Here is a 9,320-nt window from a genome sequence, read left to right as displayed (position 1 = left end):
ATTTAATACCATTTCTTTTTTGGTGGTGGTGGCGGTTCCTATTTGTTTACACAGTTTATGCTTTTTGTTGTTTCTTTTTTTGTTTAAATAAGTGGGAGACAGCAACTATGCCCACACAGCCTGCACCTCCTACAGTGGCACCCACAGGATCATGTCCAACACACTTCTGCACCAACTGTCTGACAATAGATAGCATCCAATACCAGCCCAACTTATGCTCAACTGCTCTTCATGAACAGCTAACAGAAATCTGTGATCACACTCTTATTCTCTGTCACACCTACCTGGAGACAGGAGGTGAGTGCCTAAGTGCTACCAAGTACCGAATAGTGAACAGTACCCTGCTCACTCAGAAATAGTAAAACAAAATAAGGAAAAGAAAAGAAAAGAAAAACTTGGGCAAATCACAACAACATACAGTCACCAATTAGATATGAATAAAGGACCTCACAATGTCTCAGAGACAACTGGCCATCCCAGTCCACACAATGAAGCAAGATAAAGTAATACAAATGAGGGACCATGATGCAGACCCAGAAAACATCCCTGAGGAAAATGCAGCATTGGAACTCCCTAATAAGGAATTCAAACAAATTATATTTAGGAACCTTCAATGGATTGAGAGACAGATTAAGAAAAACACTGAAAAAATTGTTGTTAGGTGCCATCAAGTTGTCTCATACTCATAGTTACCATATGCACAGCAGAACGAAACACTGCTTGGTCCTGTGGCAGCTCCATGATCCTTGCTATGCTTAAGACCATCGCTGCATCCCCTGTGTCAATCCATCTCATTTAGAGTCTTCCCCTCTTTTGTCAACCCTCCACCTTACCAAGCATGACATCCTTTTCCAGGGAATGGCTTCTTCTTATAACATGACCAAAATAGGTGAGACCAAGTCTGGCCATTTTCACTTCCAGGGACCCTTCCAGCTTCACTTCCTCCAGGACATTTGTTAGTTCTTTTAGCAGTCCATGGTACTTTCAGCATTCTTCACCAGCACCACAACTCAAAAGCATAAATTCTTCTTTAGTCTTCCTTATTCATTGTCCAACTCTCGCAGGCATATGAGGTGATTGAAAATATCATGGAGTGTGGCAGGGGCACCTTAATCCTCAAGGAGACATTTTTGCTCTTCAGCAGTTGAAAGAGGTCCTTTGCAGCCAACTTCGCCAATGCTATACGTCATCTGATGTCCTGACTGCTGATTATGTTGGTGTTGATTGTAGAACCAAGTAATGTGAAGTCTTTGACAACTTCAATCTTTTCTCCATTTATCATGATGCTGCTTGCTTATAGGTCCATTTGTGGGGATTTTTATTTTGTTTATATTGAGATGTAATCCATACTGAAGACTGCAGTCTTCAATCTTCATCAGTAAGTTCTTCAAGTCATCCTCACTTTCAGCAAGCAATGTTGTGTCATCAGCATATTGCTGTTAATGATTGTTAATGGTTGTTAATGATTCTTCCTCCAATCTTGATGCCACGTTCTTCTTCATTAAGTCCATCTTCTCAGATTATTTGCTCAGCATATAGATTGAATAACTATGGTGAAAAGATACAACACTGATGCACTCCCTTCTTAATTTTAACCCATGCAGTGTCCCCTTGTTCTGTTTGAATGACAGCCTCCTGCTCTATGTAGAGTTTCCTCATGAGCAGAATTAAGTGTTCTGGAATTCCCATTCTTCTCAATGTTATCCACAGTTTGTTATGATCCACACGATCAAATGCTTTTGCAAAGTCAATAAAACACAGGTAAATAACTTTCTGGTATTCTTTGCCTTGAGCCAAGATCCATCTGACATCAGCAATGATATCCCTTGTTCCACATCTTCTTCTGAACCCAGCTTGCATTTCTGGAAGTTCATTGTCAATATACTGCTGCAACCATTTTGGAATTATCATCAGTAAGATTTTACTTGCATGCAATATTAATGATATTGTTCGATAATTTCCACATTCTGTGGGATCACATTTCTTTGGAATAGGTACCAATATGGATATCTTCCAGTCACTTGGCCAAGTAGCTGTCTTCCAAATCTCTTGGCATAGCTTAGAGTTCCTCCAGTGGGGCATTCATTTGTTGAAACATATCAATAGGTATTCTGTCAAGTCCTGGAGCCTTGTTCTTCACCAATTCCTTCAGTGCAGCTTCGACTTCTTCCTTCAGTACCATGGATTCTTGATCATATGGTACCTAGAGAAATGGATGAATATCTACCAGTTCTTTTTTGTACAGTGACTCTGTGTATTCCTTCCATCTTCTTTTGATGCATCATGCATCATTCAATAGTTTGCCCATAGTATCTTTCAATATTGAAACTTGAGGCTTATTTTTTTTTCCCTCAGTTCTTTCAGCTTGAGAAATACTAAGCATTTTTTTTTTCCCTTTTGGTTTTCTAACTCCAGGTTTTTGCACATTTCATTATAGTAATTGGCTTTGTCTGCTTGAACTGCTCTTTTAAATCTTCTGTTCATCTCTTTTATCTTGTCATTTCTTCCATTTGCTTTAGCTACTCTTCACTCAAGGACAAGTTTCAGAGTCTCTTCTGACAACCATATTGGTCTTTTCTTCTTTTCTCTTTTCTCATAATTTTAATGACCCCTTGTTTTCTTCAAGGATGATGTTTCTGATGTCATCCCACAATTCTTCTAGTTTTTGGTCATTGGTGTTCAATGTATCAAATCTATTCTTTAAGTGGTCTCTAAATTCAGGAGGGATATATTCAAGGTTGGGAGCTCTGGTAGCATAGTGGCTAAGGCACTTGACTGCTAACCAGAAGGCTGGCAGTTCAAACCCACCAGCCACTCCTCGGAAGGAAGGTTGGGCAATCCTACTTTCATAGTGATACTGCCTCGGAAACACAAGGAGGGGTCGCTATGAGTCGGGGCCGACTCGACGGCAAAATAACAACAACAACAACATATTCAAGGTAATACTTTGGCTCTCATGGACTTGTTTTAATTGTCTTCAACTTCAAGTTGAACTTACACATGAGCAGTTAAAGATCTGTTCCACAATCAGCTCCTGGACTGGTTTTGGCTGAAGATATCAAACTTTTCTATCACCTCTTGCCACAGATGTAGACAATCTGATTCCTGTGTACTCCATCTGGTGAAGTCTACATTTATAGCTGCTGTTTGTGTTCTTGGAAAAAGATATTTGCCATGAATAAGTCGTTGGTCTTGCAAAATTCTATCATATGATTTCCAGCATTATTTCTGTCACCAAGGCCAAATTTTCCAACTACTGGTGATTCTTCGTTCTTTCCAACTTTTGCATTCTAGTCACCAGTGATAGTTAACACATCTTGATTGCATGTTCAGTCAATTTCAGACTGCAGAAGTGGATAGAAATCTTCAATTTCCTCATCTTTGGCTTTGGTGGTTAATACATAATTTGAATAATAGTAGTATTAACTGGTCTTCCTTGTAGGTTTATGGATATTATCCTACCACTGACAGCATTGTACTTTAGGACAAATCTTGAAACATCCTTTCTGATGATTAATCCCACACCATTCCTCTTCAAGGGAGCTCTGGTAGCATAGTGGCTAAGACACTTGCCTGCTAACCAGACGGCTGGCAGTTCAAACCCACCAGCCACTCCTTGGAAGGTTCCAAGAAAACCCAAGTTTCTGCCTCAGAAACCCAAGGAGGGGTCGCTATGAGTCGGGTTTGACTCGATGGCACATAACAACAACAACAACAACATTCCTCTTCAAAGTGGCATTACCGGTGTAGTAGATCATATGGTTGTCTGATTCAAAATGCACAAAACTTGTCCATCTCAGCTCACTAATGCCTAGGATATCAATCTTTATGCATTCCACTTCTAATTTTCCTAGATTTGTACTTCATACATTCATACATTCCATGTTCCTATTATTAATGGATATTTGCAGCTGTTTCTCCTCAATTAGAGTCATGCCACATCAGCAAATGGAAGTCTCAAAAGCTTTACATTATCCATATCAATAAGGTTGGTTCTGCTCTGAAAATGCAGCTCTTTCCCAGTCATATTTTGAGAGCTGGTTCAAATCTACCAGCCACTCCTCAGAAGGAAGGTTGGGAAATCTACTTCTGTAGTGATATCACCTCAGAAACCCAAGGAGGTTGCTGTGAGTCAGATCTGAGTCGATGGTTGTTCTTTTCTGAACTAAGGGGCTCATCCTCCTACACTGTATCAGACAATGTTTCTAGGCTATTCATAAAGTTTCTCAGTAATGTATCAGACATTGTTTCTCTGTTATTCATAAGGTTTTCCCTGGCCAATTCTTTGGGAAGTGGATGGCCTCTTCCTTCTTCTGAGTCTGTCTCAGTCTGCAAACTATGTTGAAACCTGTGCACCATGTGCAATCCTTCTGGTTTTTGAAACACCAGTGACACAAACTCAAGCCTCACAGCAATATGCAAACCACCACAACAGTCAGTAATTTTTACTGACAAAATTAAACATAAGCAAAACTCTAGAAGAATTTAGGAAAATGATGTATGAATAAACTACCAAATAAGCAAATTAAACCATACAAAAACAACAAACAGAAATCCAAAAGATTAATACTAAGATTACAGAAATAGATAGCACATTGTATGGGCAAAAGAGTAGAATTAAATCAATGGAAGACAGAATTTGTGAGACTGAAGACAAATAACTCAATGCTACATTGTTAAGGGATCAATAAGGAAAAATAAGATCAGAACAAAATGAAGAAAGCCTAAGATTCATGTGTGATATCATGAAGAGGAATAATTTACATTTGATCAGATTTCCAGAACAGGAACAGACAAATAAAATCACAGAGAAAATTGTCAAAGATTTGTTGGAAGTGGATTTCCCTAATACCATGAAAGATGAGAAGATATTCATTTGAGGAGTTTGAGAAATCCCAAAAAGGATAGATCCCAAAAGAAAATCACTGAAGTGTATCTTAATCCAACTCACCAAAACAATGGTAAAGAAAGAATTCTGAAGTCAGCATGGGAAAAACAAAAAATTACCTACAAAGGGCAATGAATAAGACTAAACACTGATTTCTCAGGGAAAACCATGCTGGTGAGAAGGCAATGGGATGATATATATATATATATATATATATATATATAAAACCTAGAAGAAATGGACAGATTGCTAGAAATACAGTACTTATCTAAACACAGACTGAGGTAGAAAATTTGAACAGGCTCTTAACAAAAGAAGAAATTGAGCAGATCATAATAAAATTACCAACAAAAAAAGGTCTTGAACTCAGATGGTTTCACTGGAGAATTCTACTGAATGTTCTAAGAACTGACACCAATCTTAACTCAAACTATTCCAGAACATAGAAAAGGATGGAATCCTCCCAAATTCATTTTATAAAGCAAGCATAACCCTGACACCACTAGAAAGGAAAACTATAGCCCAATATCCCTCATGAATATAGATGCAAAAATTTTCAACAAAATCCTAGTCAGTAGATTCCAACAACATATCAGAAAAAAAAAATAATAATACATCATGACCAAGTGGGATTCATACCCGGTGTGATAGTTAAGGCTATATGTCATCTTGCCTCGGTCTGGTTTTGAGTGACTGGCAGCTGGTTGTTGTTATTCCCCATGGTGAGACTAGCAATCCACTCCATGGTGGAATATGCTGCTAGTGGGTAAGTAGCTGCTTGAGGGATGTGGTCTGCTTCCAGTATATAAGAAGTGTTGAGAAAGAACTCTACAGCTTTTGGCACACTTGAATCCTGCATGTAGCCTAGTCATTGTTCAGCAACCTGCCACGTTGTCTGCTGATCTTGAGACTATTACTGAACTTGAATTAGTAGCCTGCCATGTGGTTTGATAATTTGGGGACAGTGCCATTTCACTTGTCAACCTCGGGTTTGTCAGCCTTTGTAGCCAGCAGGTGCTGAGTGAAGAGATGGCTCCAGTACCTGTGGGCCAGGAACAAGTGTCAGAGCTGAAGCCCAAGATTGAGAGGCTTTAACCCAGCCCCTAGAGCTTGGCACTTGGAAGTCAGACTTCAAACCTCCAAAACTGTAAGAGAATAAACTCCTGCTTGTTAAAGCCATTTCACCTGTGGTATTTCTGTTAGTGCAGCATGAAGCAGACTAAACACCACGTATGCAAGAATGATTCAATGTTAGAAAAATAATCAATGTAATATATCTCTTAAATTAAATAAAGGAAAAGATCCACATGATTATATCAATCAATGCAGAAAAGATATTTGATAAAATCCAACACCCATTCCAGATAAAAACTCTCAGAAAAATAAGAATAGAAGGGAAGTTCTTAACAAAATAAAGGGCATATATGAAAAAAACAACAGCAAACATTATTCTCGATGGAGAGAGACTGAAACAATTTCCCTTGTGAACAGGAACCAGACAAGGATGCCCTCAATCACCACTTGTATTCAACATTGTATTGGAAGTCCTAGTCAGGGCAATAAGGAAAGAAATGGATATAAAAGCCATCCCAATTGATAAGGAAGAAGTAAAACCTATTTGTGGATGATATGATCCTATACATAGAAAACTCAAGAGACTCAGTAAGAAAACTACTGGAACTAACTGTGGTGTAACACATTTCATCTATTATTTATGTTATTTACATTTTCTCTTTCTGTTCCTTAATTAAATTTCCCAGAGGTCTGTGGATTCTGTTAGTAATTTCAAAGAACCAGCTTCTAGTCTTACTGAATTTTTTCACTTGTTTTCCACTTTATTTTTGCTCTGATCTTTATTATTTCATTTATTCTGCAGACTGTACCTTCCTTTCTCATTCTTTTTCTAATTGTTGAAGTTGCTGGGTTAAGGTCTTGATTTTGATTCTTTCTTCCTTTTTGATATGTTCTTTTATTGCTATAAATTGACCTTTGAGTACTACTTTCATTGTATCCCAAAGGTTTTGTTATGTTGCATCTTATTTCTTGTACAGTTCTAGCAATATTATGCTGTCACATTTTATGTTACCAGTAGTTCTTGAGGAGTATATTTTTTCGTATTCATTCCTTTCATTTCCCCCCACCCCGGGTCTTCTTATTATTGATTTCTAATTTTACAGTATCGTGAAACAAGAAGATGCTTTGCACTATTTTGATGTTTTAAAATTTATGGAGGCTTGTTTTTTGGTCTAATTTATGGTCTATTCTGGAGAATAATCCACATGCACTGGAAAAGAATGTGTATTCTGTTTTTATTGGGTCAAGTGTTCTTTATATGTCTATAAGCTTGAGCTCTGGTGGTGTAGTGCCTAAGTCATTTGACTGCTAACCAGAAGGCTGGCAGTTCAAACCCCTCAGCCACTCCTTGGAAGGAAAGTTGGGCAATCTACTTCCATAGAGATGTTGTTGTTGTTGTTATGTGCCGTCGAGTCAAACCCGACTCATAGCGACCCCTCCTTGGGTTTCCGAGGCAGTATCACTACAGAAGTGGGATTGCCCAACCTTCCTTTCAAGGAGTGGCTGGTGGGTCCATAGAGATAATCCCTTGGAAACCCAAGGAGGGGTCTCTATGAGTCGGAATCAACTCAACCGCAGTGAGTTTATCAGGTTGAGTTGGTTGATTGTGTTGAGTTCTTTAGCACCTTTGTTGAATTTTTTTCTAGTTGTTCTGTCATTCATCAAAAATGGTGTTTTAAAGTCTCCCACTACAATTGTAAAATTGTCTGTTTGTCCTTTCAATTCAGTTAATGTTTACATTATTTTGGAGCTCTTCCATTGGGTGATAAATATTTATTATGATTATGTCCTCTTGCTCCATTTACACTTTTAACATCATACAATTCCCTTCCTTGTTCCTTATGCGGTTTTCACCTTGAAGTCTATTTTATCAGGACTTAATATTACCATTGCTGCTATTTTTCGGTTGCCATTAGCTTGATATATATATATTTTTTCCATCTCTTGATTTTTTATTTATTTTTAATCTTTGTATCTAGTGTGGGTGTCATGTAGGCAGTATACTGATGAGTCTTCTTTTCTTATCCAATATGCAATCACTTTTTCTTGACTGGTATCTTTAGTTCATTCACGTTCAGTGTAATTAATGATTATTATGAATTTATTACTGTTTTTCTCGTTTTTTTTTTCTTTTTTCCAAATATTTTTTTGTGCTAAATTACTTTTGTTATCAAAGTTTCCTTTCCTTTTCCTCATAGTTGTTGATTTTATCTTTTCCAAGTCCTGATTTGCTTCTTTCTTATTTATATTAGAATGCTTACTAATGCTCTTTGTGGTTATCCTGTAGTAGATTTCTATCTCATTATTTGCAACAGTCTATTTTATATTGTTATAATCCTGATTTCCTCTCCATAATTCAGTTCTGAAGGTATACCTTTTATTCCTCTATTTGCTTTGCAGTTGGTGTCATTTACAGATTGACAGCTCTATTGCTGTATTTTCTTTTTTGTAAGCTTATTTTAGTTTTGAGAATTCTTTTTCTGGGTTGGTTTCTGGGTGGTGATGTCATATGTGTTAACTTTAATTTGTTGTTTTCTGTTGTTGGTTTCCTGTTGGAAGGACTGGCTTTAACATCTCTTATAGAGTTGATCAGTTTTTAGAAATTCCCTTAATATATGTTTGTCTGGGAATGTCTTAATTTCACCATCATATTTGAGGGACTGTTTTGTTGGATATATAATTCTTGGTTAGCAATTCTTTTCCTTTGACGTTTTGTATATGCCATCGCATTGCTTTTTTGCCTGTATGGTTTCCTCTGAGAAATCAGTGCTTAGTCTTATTGGACAGCTTTTATAGGTAAAATTTCATTTGTCTCTCATTTGCTCTCAGGATTCTTTCTTTGTCTTTGGTTTTGAAAAGTTTAATTATGATATGTCTTGACTTTCTCTTGGGGTCTATCATATATGGCAATCATTAAACTTCTTTGATGGATACATTTTTCTCTTTTATGATATCAGAGAAGGTTTCTGCTAACAAGTCTTCAACATTTTCTCTGATTTTTTTTCCCCTTCCTCTTCTTCTAGAATTCCAATGAGATGTATGTTATTTCTTTTGATATCATTCCATATACTCAGGTATTCTTTATTCTTCTTTTCTCACTTTTCTTCATATAAGCTACTGTCAAGAGATTTGTCTTCTAGCTGGGAAAAACATTCTTCATGCAGCTTGATTCTACTATTTTTCTTTCCAATGTGTTATCTATCTCTGTAATTTTAGTGTTAAACTTCTGGATTCCTAATTGCTGCTTTTGTATGATTTCTAATTGTGCATTAATTTTGTCATTTTACTCTTGAATTATTTTCCTGAATTCTTCAAGGGAATTGTCTGACTTCTCTTTTTTTCTGTTTATGCTGTTTAT

The sequence above is a fragment of the Orycteropus afer genome, unplaced genomic scaffold, assembly GCF_000298275.1.
Source record: "Orycteropus afer afer isolate SDZICR_OR568_19922 unplaced genomic scaffold, OryAfe1.0 scaffold00629, whole genome shotgun sequence".
Taxonomy (NCBI): domain Eukaryota; kingdom Metazoa; phylum Chordata; class Mammalia; order Tubulidentata; family Orycteropodidae; genus Orycteropus; species Orycteropus afer.
The sequence above is the reverse complement of the archived record's forward strand: the minus strand, read 5'-3'. Positions refer to the sequence as shown.